We start from the raw sequence: 20,122 nt of genomic DNA, 5'->3' as shown, positions 1-20,122 counted from the left end.
AATCTGTCCTAATGCAGCTCAAAAGCAGCAAAAGAAATGCAGATATTTATGCCCAGATATCCCAGGGCATGCTGCAGAAGTGGTACACCAAGGATGCTCAGCAGTGCCATAATAAAATTGAGGAGCCCAGACAGGCATACCAAAAGACCAAAGAAGCCAATGGTTGGTCTGGGTTATCTCCCCAAGCATGCTGCTTTTATGAACAGCTGGATCTTATTCTGGGGACAGGCCCGATCACTTCACCCCAAAAATGCCTGGACTCCTCAGTAAATACTCCTCTGCAGACCTCTGGTAGCAGAAAGGAGGATGAAGTGGGGTCTGAAGGGGTCATAATGTTGCTCAGAAAAAGAGAGTTTTTTGTTTTAGTTAACATGCTTTGTGGTCTATGCTTTGGGGCTGGGTGTGGTGGTGTGAAGTGGCAGGCTGTTGAAGGTGATTTCTTAAAGGGCAAGAACACAACATGCGTGGAGGGAGAGGGCTACTACTTAATGGCAGCAGATTCAGGTACCTGCCCACTTAGTCATAAACCTGGATTTCAAGGCATAGATTGCACTGCTCTGTGCTCCCCAACTGCCCTTATGTCAGCCTGCTCATAATAAGTGGCCAGGAGATATGCCTCTGCCCCCCATGCTACAATGAAATTTTTACCCTCTGCCTCCCAAATCTTATCAGGAATACAGCAGGCCCCTATCACAGGGGAAATGCCTCATTAGTGTATGGTCACATGATTTGGAGTCTGGAAGAAGTACTTCCAATTCCAAAACAGTGTCTAGAGGCATGGCCCCTGGGGGGATCTCCCAGAAGGAAATCCTCCTTCCGGAAGCCCCTTCTTTCTGAACAGAAGGAGTTCAGGAGTTCCCCCAGGGGCCACGCCTCTACACGCTGTTTTGGAGTCTGAAAGAGCCAGAAATTTACATATGTGCCTAATTAGCATTTTTGGGCCATTTATGAGCGTGCCACTCTTGGAAAAAGTGGCATGTATAGAAATGGTGTTAGAGTTCTATGCTTCCACCCATCATTTTATTACCTTCCATGTAAATATGTAATATTCTTGTAATTTCTTTTACAAACCAGAGCTGCTATGTTTCGTCCCTTTAAGATGGGGAAAAATCACTGCTCAGACAATTTATCTAATCTTGAAAACTACCTGCCAAGTTTTCAAATTATACATTACATTCCTCATACGTTTATTTTCACCTCACTCCTCTTTGGTGCTACTCTCAGCTGTTCCTTCCCACATGCTTTTGTAAGTCTAGCAGAAGTTCTCAGCTGTATTTTTATCTATATTTTATCTCATTTTTACATTTAATTTAATACAGTTATCCCACCTGCAGACATAATCATTAAATCAATGTATGTGTATCTAAACTGAGACTTACATTTAACTCTCACTTGTGTGTCAGATATCCAGACCAAGGTGATACAACTTCTATAACTAGATCCTTGCAGCTAATAAGGTTGCTTTGTGAAGCCCAAGGTTGGCAAAGAAGGCTTGTGGAAATTTGCCTTGTGTAGGGAACTCACTGAATGGTGATTGCTTGGGGAGGAGATGTGGTTAGAATACTGAAGACCTGTTGCACCCAGACATATTCTCTAATCATGCAATCATTTTTTTTTCACTTTACTGAGAGACTTAATATCTTGTGCTTTTATTTCCTGTGTACATGGGTCAAATGAACAGACATTTAGTTCTGAGTGATTCAGAGAACTTGGTGAATCAGAGAAATTGATCATCCTATTTTGTTAACACACACCACTGCAGATGAGGACAAGGAGACTGTGGTACAGTACAGACCATTGTAAAGCAGGAATGACAACTGATGTCAAAGGAGTTATATTGGTATAAACCTGGTGTCAAAGGGATCAGAATTGGGCTTTGGTATGCACCAATTTCTTCCCGCTTTTAAGGCTGTGCGCTGAAGTCAAAACTACTTTTGTTTCCTATCATTGTGGCTGTCTTCCAGTGCTCATATTCTCCAAACAAGACATAGCCAATTAGTGGAGTTTCCCATCCCATGGCTGGATATAAGAGAGATTTCCAGTTGAGAACAACTTTTCGCTGTTCCTATGGTCTCAACCAATTACTGACTTCCCTTTAGCAAACCTACTAGAACTACATAAGGAGCTGTGATAACTGGAAATCTGTGTCATCCATTACATTCCTTCATTTGTTTAATATCTGCAGCTATGAGCAATGGAAGCTGCGGCGGCAGTTCAAAATACTGTTTGATAGGAATAGGTGCATTTAAAAAAAATGCTAGGTGCTAGTGCTAGACAGTGCTGCTTCCATTTTCCTTGCCTCAAATAAAGCTATCTTTGCTGCTTGTAGAAGGATAATCAGAAGTTGAAGCTCCTTTGTGGGTATAATTCTACATCCTTCATGCCAGTATTCTTACTTTTTGAGAGTGGTAAGGCTGGGACCTATGCTTGCTATTTAGTAAGGTTGCTTATTTTCAATTAAATTTAATGCAGTAAGAGCTGAAGACAATATGCTACCAATTTACATTTTGAAGGTTTTTTCCTTGGGTGGAAGGGGCCTGTTTTTAGGTGATGGGGCTCAGTAGGAAAGCATGCTATTTCGTTTTTTCAGCAGTCCGTCTGCAAACAGTCAGCTTGGAGCAAGTTAGCTTAAGATATACCACTCTGCCTTGAGGAAGAGCACTCTTTGTTTTGTTCTTGGGCCTCCAGGGTGCTGGATTTTAAGAAATAAAAGTACAGCCTGAACCCCTCTAATCCTGTGGTCCCCTAAAGTTTATTTACAACCTCCAATCCTGGCTGTCAGTGTTCTGTGCTGTTATTTAGCTGTAATTCACACCAAATGTCTTCTAAGAGCCCTGTAAGCAGTACGAGTGTTGGTAATTCTCCGAGACACTACTGACTTCCCATGGTCCAGCAAATTCTCTCATCCAGCATTGATCAGGTCCTGAGGGTGCTGGACAAGAGAGATTCAACCTGTAGCATTATACGGCAACCTTGCTGAAAGAGTATTTGTTTTCATTAGACTTGTCTGTTAGTAGTAGTAGTAGGCATCCTTCAGTCTGCATAGACTATGGATTGCACCCTTTAAAGTTTCAATTGAGGACTTCATTTACAGCATCTATTGTGACTATGAAGACCCACACGAGAATGACAGTCCTTGCTGCATCTGTTGCAGATGTAGTGGGTGTCTGGCAAGTCCTTATTGTGCTTTTTGTGCGCTCGCTTCTCCTCTGCTATCTGTCTGATCTTCATTACACCTTTCTGAAGGCCCTTGTGTAACCCCTGCCTCCATCTGCTGTGGTCATCTGCTAGTTCTTCCCAGTTGTCCAGCTCGATGTCTACCTCTCTGAGGTCTTTCTTGCAGACATCTTTGTAGCGCAACTGGGGGCGTCCGGGAGGCCTTTTGCCAGAGGCTAGCTCACCATACAGGATGTCTTTTGGAATCCTTCCATCATTCATCCTGTGGATGTGGCCAAGCCAGCGGAGTCGACACTGCCTGAGGAGGGTGTGCAAGGTTGGGATTCCAGCTTGCTTGAGGACGGCGGTGTTGGTCACTCTGTCCTTCCATGATATTCCAAGGATGCATCTGAGGCAGCGCAAGTGGAAGACGTTCAGCCTCTTCCTGGCGGGCATACAGGGTCCAAGTCTCGCTGCCATAAAGGAGGGTGCTGAGGATCCAGGCTCTCTAGACTTTCATTTTGGTGTGAGTGTACAGCTTGTTGTTATTCCACACTCTCTTGCTGAGTCTGGACAGAGTTGTGGCCGCTTTTCCGATCCTCCTATTTAGCTCAGTGTCCAACAACAGGGTGTCAGTGATGGTGGATCCGAGGTAAACGAACTCGTGGATGACCTCTAACGTATAGTTGTCAATGCTGATTAATGGGGATTCAGCAACATCCTGACCGAGTACGTTTGTCTTCTTTAGGCTGATGGTAAGCCCAAAGTCCTTGCACGCTTTGGAGAACTGATCCAGCAGTTTTTGAAGCTGGTCTTCTGTGTGAGACAGTACAGCAGCATCGTCTGCAAACAGCATGTCTCTGATGAGGACTTCTCGCACCTTAGACTTAGCTTTCAGCCTTGCAAGGTTAAACAGTTTCCCATCAGATCTTGTGTGCAGCAAGATGCCCTCTGTTGCAGATCCAAAGGCATGCTTCAGGAGGAGTGCGAAGAAGATCCCAAACAATGTCGGAGCAAGCACGCATCCTTGTTTGATGCCGCTCCTGATTCTGAAAGCATCCGATAGTGCGCCGTCATATTGGATGGTTCCTCTCATGTCTTCGTGCAATGACTGGATCATCTTGAGTAACCGTGGAGGACAGCCTATCTTGTGGAGCAGTTTGAACAGACCATCCCTGCTGACCAAGTCAAAGGCCTTGGTCAGGTCAATGAAGGCTATGTAGAGTGGCTTTCTCTGCTCCCTGCACTTCTCCTGCAGCTGCCTTAGAGAGAAGACCATGTCAACGGTAGATCTCTCTGCGTGGAATCTGCACTGCGATTCGGGGTACAGCCTCTCAGCAATGTTCTGGAGTCTGCCAAGGATGACGCGAGTGAACAGTTTACCAGTGATGCTTAGGAGGGAGATTCCACGGTAGTTGTTGCAGTCGCTTCTGTCTCCTTTGTTCTTTTACAACGTCACAATGTTAGCATCGTGCATATCCTGTGCAACCTCACCATCTTTCTAGCACAGGCACAGTAGCTCATGTAGGGGTTCCAGGAGTGTGTCTGCGGCACAATTGATTACCTCTGGTGGTATACCATCCTGACCAGGGGCCTTTCCTGCTGCAATACTGTCGATGGCTCTCTTCAGTTCATCTACAGTCGGTTCTTGACCTAGCTCATCCATTACTGGTAGGAGCTCGATGGCATCGAGGGCAGCGTCAACCACAACGTTCTCGCGTGAGTACAGCTCAGAGTAGTGCTCAACCCAGCGCTCCATCTGTTTGGCTTTGTCAGCAATGACTTCACCAGATTTGGATTTCAGAGGTACCATCTTGTTCTGGGTGGGCCCTAATGCCTTCCTCATACCCTCGTACATTCCTCTGAGATTACCAAAGTCGGCACAGGTCTAGATGTTGCTGCATAGCTGGAGCCAGTGGTTGTTGGCACAGCACCTGGCTGTCTGCTGTACTGTTCTTCTGGCCTCTCTAAGTGCTTCCTGGGTACTCTGGCTCGGTGAGCATTTGTACTCCAGGAGTGCAGCGTGCTTCTTTTCAATGACTGGAATCATCTCATCGGAGTTAGCTTCGAACCAGTCGTTCGTGTTTCTAGCTCTTCTTCCAAACACCGACAAGGCCGTGTTGTAAACTGTATCCCTCAGATGTTGCCATTTGGATGTCACACTGGCACCCCCAGGGCCGCTGCGCAGATTTTCCTGGAGGGTCTCTCTGAACTTTTCAGCTTTCTCTGAGTTTGCCGTCTTTCTGGCGTCAATGCGGGGCCTTCCAGCAGGTTTAGAGCGGTACAGCTTCTTGGGTCTCAGCTTGAGCTTGGAGCAAACTAGCGAGTGATCTGTATCACAGTCAGCACTATGATAGCTGCGTGTCAGAAGGACGTTTTTGAGGTTATTACGCTTAGTGATGACCACATCTAGTTGATGCCAGTGCTTCGAGAGTGAGTGTCTCCACGACACTCTGTGCTGTGGCTTCGTTTGGAAGAATGTGTTTGTGATGCACAGATTGTGGTATGTGCACAGTTCAAGGAGACGCTGTCCATTGTCATTCATTTTTCCCACACCGAAGTGTGCTAAGCAGGAAGGCCATGAGGCCCAATCAGCTCCAACTCTTGCATTGAAGTCACCCAAGATGTACAGTTGTTCACGAGCAGGTATTTGCGCTGTCATGAAAATAACAAGCTTGAGTCTCAGTTAAACACAAGTATATTTTTAGGCCAGAGTAGTATAAAAGGCTGTAGTGAAGATAACCAAGGAATCAGTAGTTTGCCAGTTTAGCAAATGGAGAGCAATCAGAAATATTTTATATATGACAACCCCATAATTTTAAAACCAGTTAATATTATTTGAGTGCCACTAAAAAGAAATGTTTGTGTTCTTGAGATGCAAAAGAAATCCTTGTTTAAAATAAATAATGCACATTTCATTCGCAGAGGCAGCTGTCAGATATCGTCACTCAAGGGTTCATAGAATTATTTTCTTGGCATTTAAAAAAATCTGTCAATTTTGCTTCCATTTAAAAAGCTAAAAATCCTTCTTTTCCTGAAATATACATGAGGCCAGATCCTTAGTCAGTCTTACTTGATTTTTACTGGAAGTCCGTTCTAGTTTGCCTGAATAAGCAATAAGCAAAACAAAATAAAAACATTAAGATTTGATACATGTATATGCATTTTTCCCTAGAACCACATTAAACTGATCACTTTGAAAAACATCTTAATATGCTCAATATGTCAGCTACTGCCCAATGTATAAATTTACTTGAACTAGTTTTGTAAATGCCTGTAGTACCTAATTGAATCAATGTAGTTAAAGTTTTAATAAACACTACAAAGTTTTCTGGCATTATTGTTGCCATTAGCTATTTTGAATGATTAAAAGATCCAAATCAATATTACTCGGTTAATTTTAATAATGAGTGTGGTGATGCAGGAGAGATCTCTCTCTCTTTATTAAGTTCAGTGCATCTTGGTACGTAAACGGCATACTGACTGAACCTACAGCTGCTTTTGGTAGGTTTAAAACAGTTGCTAATTAACTTTTCTGCTCCAATTCCTGCAAGCTCAAATGTAGTTGATAAGTGATCATTCTAAAACCAATAAATCGTGAAACAGTTTCGTAAACATAGCTATTTAACTTTAGTCTCCATCAATGAAACTAATCAATTGTTTAATGCCATCTTATTCTGAATGTCAAAAACATTGTTCTGCCTTTAGAACTGACCTAGGCCATGCCTACATGAGTGGCTTTTCCTGCAAAACTGAGCTTTTGCTGGAAAAAAATGAGGAACGCCTACATGGCAAATGTGCTTTGTCAACAGTTTGTCAACCAATTTTTGTCAACAAACGCAGCACATCCTCCAGCAGCATTATACATCTCCCTGTTCAAGTATAGCACCTCTCAAGACAGAGTTCTGTTGACAAGACAGCTGTGTAGACCCTCTGGGACCCTTTTGTCAACAGACAGGGCTTCCAGTTCACCAGGAAGCCCTTTTAGCTGAGCTTCTGGTCAGCCATTCTGTTGAGAGAGGGCCGGGCAGCCTGGATGCTCACTGTCAGAGTGGATTGCTTTTTCCATCTGCTTTTATGTGTAGATGCAATCTGTCAACACAAGTCTTGCTGGGAAATCCTTTCTGACAATGACTTCTGCCAACAGAGGCTTCTTGTGTAGACACAGCTTCGGGGTTTATGTATTCTCCGAGAATTCTGAAAACAGAAGATTAGGAAATGAACAAAGAAACCCTGGTGTGCATGAGTGTTCACAGATATGGAGATGTCAATAGGTCTAATCCTGTAGTCTCTGCATCTAAGACTGTAAAAACAAAAAAGCAGTAAAGTAGCACTTTAAAGACTGTCCCACGAAAGCTCACCTAATAAATTATTTTGTTAGTCTTTAAAATGCTACTTTACTGCTTTTTATTTTGATAGTATGTAGACTACCATGGCTTTCTCTCTGTTACTAAGATGGTAAGTATTACTGAAGATTTCCAAATCAGGCATTAGAAAAAAAAGACTGAATTGCTAAGTTTGTACTTACTTTGAAACTAATTATTCCTGTAATAAATACCAGTGCTCCCTGAGTTACAAATGTACAATTTACGAACATCCACAAGTACAAACAAAAACTCACTGCAGCTTGAGGCAGGGACATCCTAAGGATGTGTGGGGCTGTGCTAATAAAGTACTTCAGGCTCTCCTAGGCAGCCATGTGGCCGCACAGCGTAGACGGAACACAGGTTTCCTATAACATTTAAAACATCATGCAATGTTTCCTTTTGTTGTACTAATGTTTCACTTTCATTTGGAAATATATTTGCTTGAAAGACATGGCTGGGGAAAAAAAATTGTTCTAGCTCCAGCACTAAATTCTCTCTCATGGACTAGTATGGCAATCTTTCCACCAATAGATGTGTCTCTTGAGGCAAGAGCTGACAAATTCATAAGTGACAGCTGGTCCATTTGTACCTAATTGTTCTCATCTGGAAGTTGTACAGAGTATCCAGTGTATACCACACTGTTTTGTTAACACTTAACGGCAACATTAACTAATCATGAAAACTGGTTTTCCCAGTAGAAGTGAATATAAGGTAATCATAACATGACAAATAACTAGCAATGTCGTTAGTGTTTTTAACACTGATGTGCTAGACATGATATCTACTTAGAAGAGCTTACTAAAAATGAGAAAGAAAGAGAGGGAGACAGGAAGCAGGGGTAAGTGAAACAACAAAGTAATAAGGTGGTTAGATAATGAATAGCAACATCCTGGTAATTAAAGCTTAATGGCATTATGTGCTACTTAAATTCCGTTGAAGTTATAGGGGAATCCAGTGGTAACTGGGGCATTATTAAGGAACTTCTAACTCATGATGAATTCTTGGAATAGATGACTTAAAAGTAGAGAGATTGTAAATTACAATTTCCTGGCACAGAGAGCTGTGGAATAAGCACCATAATTCTATGAATGAATGCTTTGTTCTGGATTGCAATTAATCATTACTTACTGAGAGCACAGTTTACTGTCCAGTTTATGTATTTTGAATATAACGGTCATCAGATTTCAAGGAACACAAATAATCTATTTTTGGAACAATATGACAGACGGAATGGTGAGAGCAGTAACATGCACTCTTAACACTATAGTGAAATTTACAATGTGATGTTTAGATCCCCTGTGTCTCACATCCCACTGCCTTGCTCTGTGTGTTGTCATTTCCACCTGTGCAAAGTGGACTTGCTGTACTATTGAGTCAGAATGGTAATATTTTTCAGCTGCTTTACATTGACTTTGGACACTTGTAAACAACTACACGAAAGGCAAAGCAGTGGGGAATACAACCCAAAATGTTGTTCATTAATTCTCTGATGGAGTGCACACTTTCTGATTATTACTAAACTATTCTTGAAAGAGATGTCTCTTATCCCTGGCTCCATTGTATTGAATGTATGCACAGACCATTGCAGATTACTTTCAAGATCAGATTCTGAGAATGGAGTATGGAAAACTTTCAACACTTTATTAATTTTTGTGATTTTTCCAATCACAATAGGCATGTGAGAGAATCCTTCTTTCTGTATGGGAGATGATCACTATGGTTATTTCCAAAAGAAGAGTAAAAAAACCAGCATCATTCTGATAAGGTTAAATCAATGTACAAAAAAATGACATTGTTAAAATGTTTACAAACATGATTTTAAACAGACTTGACCTATAATTATAACTCTAATATGAAAATTTCAGAATGCTTTCATGCACCCATACCGAGAGAAAAACAGAGCAGACAAGTAATAATCCAAAGCAATTAAGTATGCCATACCACTGTTTTAATCAGATGTTGCTAATGTCTTTCCTTTTTATATTTTGATGATAAAATTAAATAACTTTACATAAAAAGTAGTTGAAAACTCCAGTAGGAGTTCTTAGTTCAGCAGGGAATGGAAATCGCTGTGATTCTCTTTGACCGAATATTTTAAATCTTCTTTCAGATACAAATTTCAGAAATTAAAGAACCCAAACCACATAACTTCTGTAAGTACTGTTTTAATTATTTTTATAGGTTGCAAGTGTATATTTTGGTGATCATGTTTTACATCTGTGGTGATTTAACTCAGGATAATTTGTATCTTGCAGGAGTACGTAAATAATGGAAATTTAAAGACAACTTTGAGTAGCACAAGGGACTTCTGATGTGGAAAATAATAGCACTTAGAAAAGAATTAATAGTCCTTTTTGATTTGACATAGAAATGTTTCTATCTACTATGTGCTAAGCAAACTGAAATATTTGATACTACAATTTGGCTATATCTACATTGGAAGCATCTCTCTACAGAAGTTACTGTCAGAATAGATGTTCCAACAAAACTTCTGTCAGCAGATGGCATCTACACATAAAAACGGATCAATCTTTTGAACCACTCTGTCGACAAAAGGGTCCCCTTAAAGTGTCTACATGGCTTTTTTTTGTTGGCTGTTCTGTGTGTAGATGCTCTGTGAGTTTTGTTGACAAAACCCCAGTTTTTGCTCTGTGGTGTAGATAAAGCCTTTGTGTGTATGGCTTGAAGACCAGAATGAAGCTGGTTGAATTCTTTATTGTGAAGAGCTTATCTTAATTTAGCGGGTTTTTTATTCAGGTGAGTTGTAATTTTAATGATCTTGTTCATTATTTGTAGTTGTTCAGGCTGGGATTTTCAAGTGAGCCTACAAGAACTAAGCACCAAATCCCCATTCAAACTCAGGTGAAAGTGGACACTTTAGCTTCCTTAGGATCCTTTGAAAATCTCAGCCTGAGTAAATTCCTTCTGGCTTATGTTTTTATTTTCTAGGAATATTTTCTATTAATTCTGTCTGGGAGATGACATTGCAAGGAGTAAGCATTCATATACATGAAAACCCATGGGGACTGGTCTTTTTTAATCTGAAAGAAGAAAAATTAGATTTAGTATTATAAGGAGAAGCCTCTACCCTCAAAATATGGGATTAATATATAGCCTATCTTTTAAAAAGCAAGACATCCAGTCTTGCTTTAAGGATTTGAGTGGCAAGAAATTTACCACCTATCTTGGTAAATTGTCCATTTGGCCAGACACATCACTTGATTAACTTCAGTCAAGTATAGTCAGAGCAAGTTAAAAAGCCTTCTGACTTTCCTATAACTCTCCCATGAGTACTTTCTTCTTCTGACTCTTGACTTCTAACCTTACTACCTTTTTCTAGGGTCACAGACTGTGATTGCTGGTGAGAATCTTGCTCAGTTTAGGAGGTTGTCTATAGGAAACGACAGGCCTGTCACTAGAACCTTCTGGAGTGTAGCATCCTGATCCAGAATAGGTTGTAGATATTTTGTTCATCTTTAAAGTGCTGCATTTCTGTTGCTTTGTTTTGCGTTACAGTGACTAAGCCAATTGTCCTCCCCAGTAACCTTCTATAACAAGTCTGAGCTGTTCTTGAAAGGTAGCTGTTCTTGTTATGTCTATTTGCCTCATATATTGGCTTCATTGGGAACGATTGGAAGGATTTTTAAAAGTCTTCTATTCTGCTCAGTCATTTGGCTTGCATTTTTCATTTGTTCTGTGGTTTTTCTTAGGGTAAAGCAGAAGGGGCAATGCACTTCAGTTAAACCTTATTTATTTATTTTTTTTAAAACAAAACAAAAACCTTTGAATATTCCCAGTGCACCATTTTCTGTGCTCGGTTAAGCAGGACAGAGCAAATCAACACATTCATCCAAAGAAGAAATAATTTCTTCAAACACCTTGGGAAACTTGACTTTCTGAACAGCTTCCTTCATCTTCATGTGCTTTTGTCACTGAAAAGAATAATGTATATTACTAGCTTTAGAAATGCTTTTTAAAATCATCTGAAATTTATGTTTGGATATAAAAATGATAAAGTTCAAATACCTGATTATAAATGTTAGCCATGGAAGAACACAAAAACATAATTAAAATAAAGTAAACGATCATGTATTTCCTCTGATAACACTAGTTCTGGACATCTTGCGTACATTGTCTGAGGAAAATATGGTTGTAGTTCCCCCAGTAACAACAACAACAAAAAAGCTAGATTAATAACTCTTTGTATGCAGCTGAAAAGTTTGGGTATCCTTAGCCGTGTCTACACATGCACGCTACTTCGAAGTAGCGGCACTAACTTCGAAATAGCGCCCGTCACGGCTACATGTGTTGGGCGCTATTTCGATGTTAACATCGACGTTAGGCGGCGAGATGTCGAAGCCGCTAACCCCATGAGGGGATGGGAATAGCGCCCTACTTCGAAGTTGAATGTCGAAGTAGGGCACGTGTAGACGATCCGCGTCCCGCAACATCGAAATTGCGGGGTTCGCCATGGTGGCCATCAGCTGAGGGGTTGAGAGACGCGCTCTCTCCAGCCCCGCGAGGCTCTATGGTCACCGTGTGCAGCAGCCCTTAGCCCAGGGCTTCAGGCTGCTGCTGCGGCAGCTGGGGATCCATGCTGCATGCACAGGGTCTGCAACTCGTTGTTGGCTCTGTGGATCTTGTGTTGTTTAGTGCAACTGTGTCTGGGAGGGGCCCTTTAAGGGAGCGGCTCGCTGTTGAGTCTGCCCTGTGACCCTGTCTGCAGCTGTGCCTGGCACCCTTATTTCGATGTGTGCTACTTTGGTGTGTAGACATTCCCTCACAGCGCCTATTTCAATGTGGTGCTGCACAACGTTGATGTTGAACATCGACTTTGCCAGCCCTGGAGGACGTGTAGACGTTATTCATGTTGCTACATCGAAATAAGCTACTTCGATGTAGGCTTCACGTGTAGACGTAGCTCTTGTGTTAATATTAAACCAGCTTCCAAACACCATAGTTCAGAGAGCAGAATTACAACTGAGCAAACAGTTTTGACTCCTAATTTGCCAAATAATTCATTTTTGAATGGATGAAACTGTTCACAAATTTGGGATAAATATGGCAAATAGTTTTATCAAAATAAACTGTAGAAAACAAATTCAGCCACAATCAAAACATTTTGTTTGAGTGTTTTTGGATGCAGAAAATGGTAGGGCTGCTTCTGTGGGCTGCAGGGTGGGGCACCTACCCATCCAAGGGCAGGCAGGGTCAGAGCCCTGTGTCACATGGCCACTGTTTTTCTGCTGTGGCTGCACCCCCCCCGCGCATCCCGAGTGGTCAATCTGCAGTATGGCTGTTCCCTGCTCTTGCTACCCCAATTGGTGAGTGTGATGTATTTTGTCCCTCCTGTCAGTGCTCCTCTTTTTCCATGTTCTGGGAAATCCGGGGATTTCAGGCGTTTCTCATTTTCTAGGAACAACCAAACCCTGACCTTGGTTTAAGTTAGGATAAGAGGAAGCTGCACACCAATTTCATGATCATAGCTCTTCACAGTTTGAGGAGTTCTTGAACAAATAGCACCACAGTCAGATGCACTGTAAAATATATATAGTAGATGAGAAAGTGCAAGTCTTGCTTTATGGACAACAGTGCTTCCCAGGGCTTCTGCAACACTGGCTACGTCTACACTAGCCCCGAACTTCGAAATGGCCACGCAAATGACCATTTCGAAGTTTACTAATGAAGCGCTGAAATGCATATTCAGCGCTTCATTAGCATGCGGGCAGCCGCGGCACTTTGAAATTGACGCGCCTTGCCGCTGCGTATCTCATCCAGACGGGGCTCCTTTTCGAAAGGACCCCGCCTACTTCGAAGTCCCCTTATTCCCATGAGCTGATGGGAATAAGGGGACTTCGAAGTAGGCGGGGTCCTTTCTAAAAGGAGCCCCGTCTGGATGAGATACGCAGCGGCAAGGCGCGTCAATTTCAAAGTGCCGCGGCCGCTCACATGCTAATGAAGCGCTGAATATGCATTTCAGCGCTTCATTAGTAAATTTCGAAATGGCCATTTGCGTGGCCATTTCGAAGTTTGGGGCTAGCATAGACATGGCCATTGTGTGCTGTTTTCTCACTCTTGACATGCCCCCTTATGCCAAAGATTGTAGGGAGTCCTCTGAGATAAGACTTAGGGCTATTTATTGCAGTGCTTGTGCCAGAGCTTTGCTTGGTCACAGCCTGAATTTTCAGAGTGACTTTCCATTGTTCTGGCTCTATTACGTGGTGTAAAAATCTGAAGCACTTTGAGGATTTCACTTTAGACCTGCAGAGCTTAGAATTTGCAGAGCTCTCAGATCTAGGCTTAATTCCATATTTGAACTTTAAAGCTCAGATGCTACTTTAATTTAGACTCTGCAAGGCTGATGTTTACAATCAGAGCTGGAGGTTCTGGAAATGTCACAAGTGAGTCTTTTCTTATTAGATTTCTAACCGTATTTTCAGACTTAAGAAATCTGTCTAACTTCAGATAAGAATCTGAACTTGCTGGTTAGCATCACCCAACCAAGAGCTGAGCCCCTGGACAAGTACGACTAATTTCAGACATTACTGCAGGAGCATTTTCATTAAATAAATAATGTTAGCGGGGCAAAGCTGTGAGCATATCACAAAAAAACAAAAAATACCAAAACCAAAATACAAAATATATCTATGGTGCAGTTCAGTATTCGGTAGGGAGACCAAAAGGAAAGGTGGGATGTGATATATACTTAATAATGTGTTACCTCTGATTTCCACCTTCAATTTAAATGGATGAAGGTACAATTTCCCCATATATTAATGTAGTTGATGGCTGCTTTTACAGAAATGTGCTTTAGTAATCTAAGTGTACTCCTGAAATCAAAGCAAGTGGAACCATTCTAAAATAAAAACATTCTAAAACAAAAATTATTGGGGAGGGAAGAAATCTTTCTTAGCAGTATGGGCGCTTGCATCTCACAAGGAAATATTTCCAGTAAATTTACTATCCCAGTACCTAGGAAGTGTATGGGATTGGGATGAGTTGTCGTTTTTCACTGAGTAATAAGTCAGCCCATGGTGCTTAACTACAGACAGCCAAGTCCTGGAGCATCAGTGGCCTAGAAGGTCAAGAAGCAAGGAGAGTCCATGACTGGGGTGAAGTTGCAGGTGAGGAACAAGGTGGGGTGGGGCATCTTGGCTGAACTGTATGTGTTGGGGAGGGGAGCCTTGCTGGAAGCAAGGAGGGCCTTGCTCTAGTTGTAGGTGTTCATGAGCCAAGGTAAAAGACTTGTTTTGGACTGGTATTTATTGTGAGCACTTTGGATGTAGGCTTGCATGTGCACTTGAGAAAGTTGAAGGCTGAGCATTCACGCATGAGTGCATTGCACCAGGTGAGGAACCCAGAATGGGACAGCTGCCAGAAGAGCAATGGTCCACTAGGCTGTCTCATCTCACCTTTATGTACACGACTGGTGGGATAGAATCAGAGGGCTGGAAGAGACCATCGAGACCACCCCTGTCCTCAAAGCAGAACCAGTCCTAACTAAATAATTCCATTAGCCTTGGATGGGTTAAACCATTGGGGTACCTCTGGATGTCAGGAAAGGGACTGTAGTAGTGTTTTATTATTATTGCTGAATTCCCTTTAGTTTCCCTCCTCCATTTTGGTCTGTTGGGCTGTACTTATTCCCATGAATAATACTCTTTTATATAAATGGTTCCAGAGCTCATCTGTGTGTAATTGGGGTTTGGTGTCGGGGGCTTCCAGTCTCTGCTAAGCAAAGAGTGCAAGTTCTTGACCAAGCAGTCCTAACCCTCCAGGATTGTCTTAGAGTCTCCAGGAATTAAAGATGAATATTTTAAGTAAAGATTATGTCATGAAATGAAACCTGCAGAAATATTTTTCAATACAAACTGGCAACTTTAGCTTAGCCCAAAGGTGCAGGCAGTCTACCGTAGGTTATCTACCAGCATGTGTCCATGGAAGGTTTTGGTGCAATTGCATAGGCTTAGTAAAAAGGTTTCCATACCCAATTTTTGTGCTTGCTTTCATCACTAGGGTTAAGAAAAAAAAAAGTATGCAGGTAATTATCTGTACTAGCTGGTGAGATGTTTGCCCTTTTGCAGATAAGCTGGAGGCTGTCACTGACGCTTTTAACGTAAGGTTTTGGCTTTTTAAGAATTCCCAAATTTTCTGATTGGCACCACATAATGGCCATCCAGTTACTCTTTTCCTCTGATTCACCAAATGCAAACATTGTGTCTCTGTTCCATCAGCTACCGATACTTAAAATGTCTATTTGTCGTTTTTATTTATCGGTAACTAACTTTCTCACTTCAATCCATTTAGTGTCTACAATTATTTATTGGTTCCCTTGAATACTAATCACTGTCTTATTAATTCTCTTATCACCAACAAAATGAACTGCAGAATCCTCTGCATTCTTTACCTCTCAATTTTTGTTTCACTTTAAAGCTGTTCATGCATTTCTTTTTGCTGTACAATAATCTTTCATGTTATCCTGTGACAGCAGTGAGCACCTTACCTCATTAATTTCTCTGTGATGCTATATATGGCGATATACCTATCTCAAAGAACTGGAAGGGACTATATAGTGCCAAATTTGGAAGTATTGCTCTATTTTCAGGCATCCCTTCCTCTTTCTGCAACGAGGTGTACAGGGATGCTGAAGCACTGTGCCTGCTGTTTCATAGATGTGGAGTAGCAGAAATAGCTCTGCTGTGTAGACATAGTCTAGTGTCTGCAATCTGTTTCTCCAGACTAGGCATTGTGTAGCTCAGGAAGTATTTAAATAATACGTTACCACTGAGGGCAAAATATAATGTTAAATCCATACGGCAGATCTTGACTGATAAACTGCTGGCATGAACAGCAGAACACTGAAATCAAAATCCTGCATACAGATTTAAGAACACACTTTTTCCCAGAAGAGTATCAGCTCTTTCAGTAACACAAACATTTGCATTTATTTCTGCCACTGTAAATTATGTGATGGGAATGCCTACCCAATTGAAAACAAAATTAATACAACGCAAAGTGTTATCTGATTACCATTAACTGCACATCTATCTACTGCTTTCCCCAATTTTAATATTTAACACATCCAATTTCTTGAACAGAAATAAAATTAGAAACAATAACCCAAGTAAGTTATTTTCCAATAAATAAGAATGTCTTTGCTGACTAAAGAATAGTAATTGGCTGATATATGTTAACAGTATGGCCCAGAGCAATTTCATAATAACCTTCTAAGTGCTTGCAAAAAACAAAACAAAACAAAAAACCCAACACTTTATTGCTTTCCACAAAATGCAGTTACTGTTTCTCTTAATTCATTTTAGTGAGCTGCCAATAAATTTCACACCATTAGATGCAGCATTTAATTAGCTGGGGTCATGATTTACGTGATTTCTAATTTGCTTGCTATTTACATTTTCTAGTAAATGTTGCCCCTTGGCACAATAAACTTATTTAATTTATAGCCCCATAGTGAGCAATTATTTTTCATTTCAGTGACACTAAACATAACTAAAATGCTCTCTGTGTTTAGGTTACAAACAAATGGCTCCCATGATACAACATACAATCATAACAGAATAGTACAAGAGCAAACTTTGTATAGCACCTTTGATACTTAAGGTCCCAAAGTGCTTTAGAAGATTGAGAAACCAGGAACCCAATATTGCCCTATGTTGCATGTGTATTTTTGGTAGTGTGAAGTCTGGAGAACTTTCTATTCACCCCAATATTTGAACAGCAACTTGACGGGAAACCCTTCTATTGGTCTCTTGAATGGGGTGTGAATCCTGGACTAGGGAGGCTGACAGTGTTCCACACTTATGAGGAGGTATTGTTTGACATTTGGGAGAGATTGGCTAGGGAAGCTGACAAAGGGAGAATGTATCTGTGATGAAAAGTAAGAGTTGGAGCTGATGTGTAATGCAACTCAGTAAAGCTGATTCACTGCTTGATAGGAGTCAGCTTTGGGCACAGAACAGGGCTGCAGATGGGGAAGCAATGGGTCAAAATCCTGCTCCCCTATTTCTCATCATCACCACATGTTGTCCCATGGCTTGAGCAGAACCTTGCCGCACTATTCTTTACCTACCCTAGCTTCATTCTTCCCACATACTCATCTAAGGATTTGAGCCTGGCCCCTGCAATGAGATGTGCACTAACTGACTCCTAAACTCTTCACATAGATTGTATATAGGAGCAGGGGTCTGGCTCCTTTCACCGCATTACAGAATTAGGCCTTGGCTTCCAGCCTGAAATTTGCCAGACTTAGTGATTAGCATCTTAGCATTCATTATAAGAGATAATTACTTGATCATAGAGTGTGCATGGGAAGAAAGTCTGTCAATTATTATTGTAATGAAAATACATTGTTATGGATTTCTCTAATTACAAAAGACAAGTGTTCTGCAATTTTCCTCAGGCCTATAATAGTAATAATAAAGCTTTGTTCAATGAGTGTAGATCTGTTGGTATAGCAAACAAAATACTACTGAAAATCATTTGTACCTCTAAAGACATAGTTTGTTTTTAGGTTTGGAGAAGGATGTAAATACTACTAAATTCTGGAGCACAAGGGTCTGCCCGTTTTGGGTCTCAGTGAAATCACTGGTGCTCTCCATGTATCCAGTTGCAGGATGAGAATGTAGGTATGAGAGGAATGTAGTTAGCCAGTTAGGAATGAACAGGACAGCACATTCTGCCTGGGTATTCACATGCTGGAATTAATACACAGCCTTTATTTCACAGATAGCACATGTACATCGAGGCAGCGTGGTGTGGGTTTATTAAGTGTTTTAACTGAAAATGTGCTTCCCTGTTCCATCTATACGAAAATGAGTCTACTTCAGTGCTGATCATCAGACTTGTCCATGGAAATATGACTTTTTTATTTCAAAGATTGTTCGTTTCCCTTTCGCTCATTTTTTTAACTAAGAAATTATATTCACTCAAAATAGACCAATAGACCAGTGTGGGCCAAATTTAGTGTGCATAAACTGCACCTGAGTATGGAATCTTAGGTCTTCCACTGACACTCATAGAAAGTGTAAGAGCTGTGGCTGCTTGAGATGTACTGAATCATTTAAGTTCCCACTTAAACAAGACCCCATTAAATATTCAAGTTTGTGCAATGAAATATTGCCATACAAAGTAACTTAAAATGCTATATGTGCACAAGAGGCCCAAGGTACAATACTGGTAAGAACCAGGGGCTTGATTCTGATTTCACGTTGGTGTAAATCAGGATTAACTTCATTGAATTCAGCATCAAACGAGCATAACTGCAGTGAGAAACAAGTCACAGATCTTTAAATATTGTGAGTTTCAGGGTGGCTATTTATTTAGATGAAACAAATTTAGCTAAGTAACCAGAGGAGACATTTCAAGAATTTGATACATTTCATTACAGGGATTTTGCAGAGTTAAAAAATCATATCCTTTTAAGCACCAAACTTTGCTTCCCTCGCCTGTTAGAGAATACCTTGGATTACTCAAATACTTCTTCGTATCTCCTACTTTTTGTGTGGGCTATTTAAACAGTGTGTTTTTTTGAGTCGGGGTCTTCTTTATGGGCTAGGTTCTGGTCCCCTTCATCATGTTCAACAGTGCTGTTATGATCAGGGTGAAACCTTGGTATAGGTGGTTAAATTTCATTCAAACTGATGGATGAATGCAACCTTTCTTTAAAATAGCTGTAAGAGATAGTTGAAGGGCCACACATAAAACAGGACTCAACAGAGTCTGCCCAGAAACTAGCTGCATATCGACAGGGAACTCCAGAGTATCATGACCAGCTGGGTACGTATGTGCATGAGAGAGAACACACGCAAGACAGAGTGGCAGAGGCAAAAGGCAAGAAAAACGAGCAGTTGCCCATGAACCTTATATGATGCTGGGGAATGTTTTTGAGTCATTTAGAGAGGCTTGAGGCTGTAAGCTAAGAAACTGCCCTCTTCTTTTTTTCTCCTGTGTTCAGAGAAGCAGGACTTCATACATTCCTTGTAAATAAACAAGATTGAATCAAAGAAAATACCAGTCTCCATAAATTTCTGCTTCCAGCAGGAACATCCCCATAACCTGCAAGTTGACTAGTTGCTCAGAAAGGGGCAATACAACCGTACTCTAAGATTAGTTTCATTGAAGCTACTTGTGGAATAAAGTACTACTGCATGTGAAAAAGGGGATCAGAACCTGACCTTTTATATTTAAAATGAACATGAGCCATCTATTTTGGTTGTGACCTTGAACTACAATGATAAAGGTAATCAGTATTAATAAAAAAAAATGTAGTTTATAAAAATCACATTTTCACTTATTGAATAATGTTTGTTTAATTCATACATATCATTCTGCTTGTACAAGGAAAATACCTAAATGTTTAATTTTCTCATCTCACTTTTAAATTCACATGTTGCAGCACTAAATTGGAATTTTCTAGGTTTTAAACACTGTAGGAAAATATTTACATCCAAACAAAGCTATTTTAAAAAAGTTGGTTTTAAACATAATGTAAGTTTCAGTAGTAACCACTCTTCAGTGTTTGCTTAAATTTTGATTTAGAAGATTAATTTGTCAATTGAAGGATTAAAAACGTGCAAAAGATA

At 40.8% G+C, this 20,122-nt stretch overlaps 1 long non-coding RNA gene across 1 annotated transcript in view; it reads left to right on the top strand.

Annotated features, from left to right (window-relative positions):
• LOC142012662 (uncharacterized) overlaps positions 1-20,122 on the top strand; it is a 158,779-nt gene that overhangs the window by 95,218 nt on the left and 43,439 nt on the right. The window contains exon 3 of the long non-coding RNA XR_012645418.1: positions 9,634-9,676. This is a non-coding gene — a long non-coding RNA (uncharacterized LOC142012662). The remainder of the gene's footprint in view (positions 1-9,633; positions 9,677-20,122) is intronic.

The sequence above is a fragment of the Carettochelys insculpta genome, chromosome 4 (assembly GCF_033958435.1).
Source record: "Carettochelys insculpta isolate YL-2023 chromosome 4, ASM3395843v1, whole genome shotgun sequence".
Lineage (NCBI taxonomy): Eukaryota > Metazoa > Chordata > Testudines > Carettochelyidae > Carettochelys > Carettochelys insculpta.
This window is presented reverse-complemented; position numbering and strand designations above follow the sequence as displayed.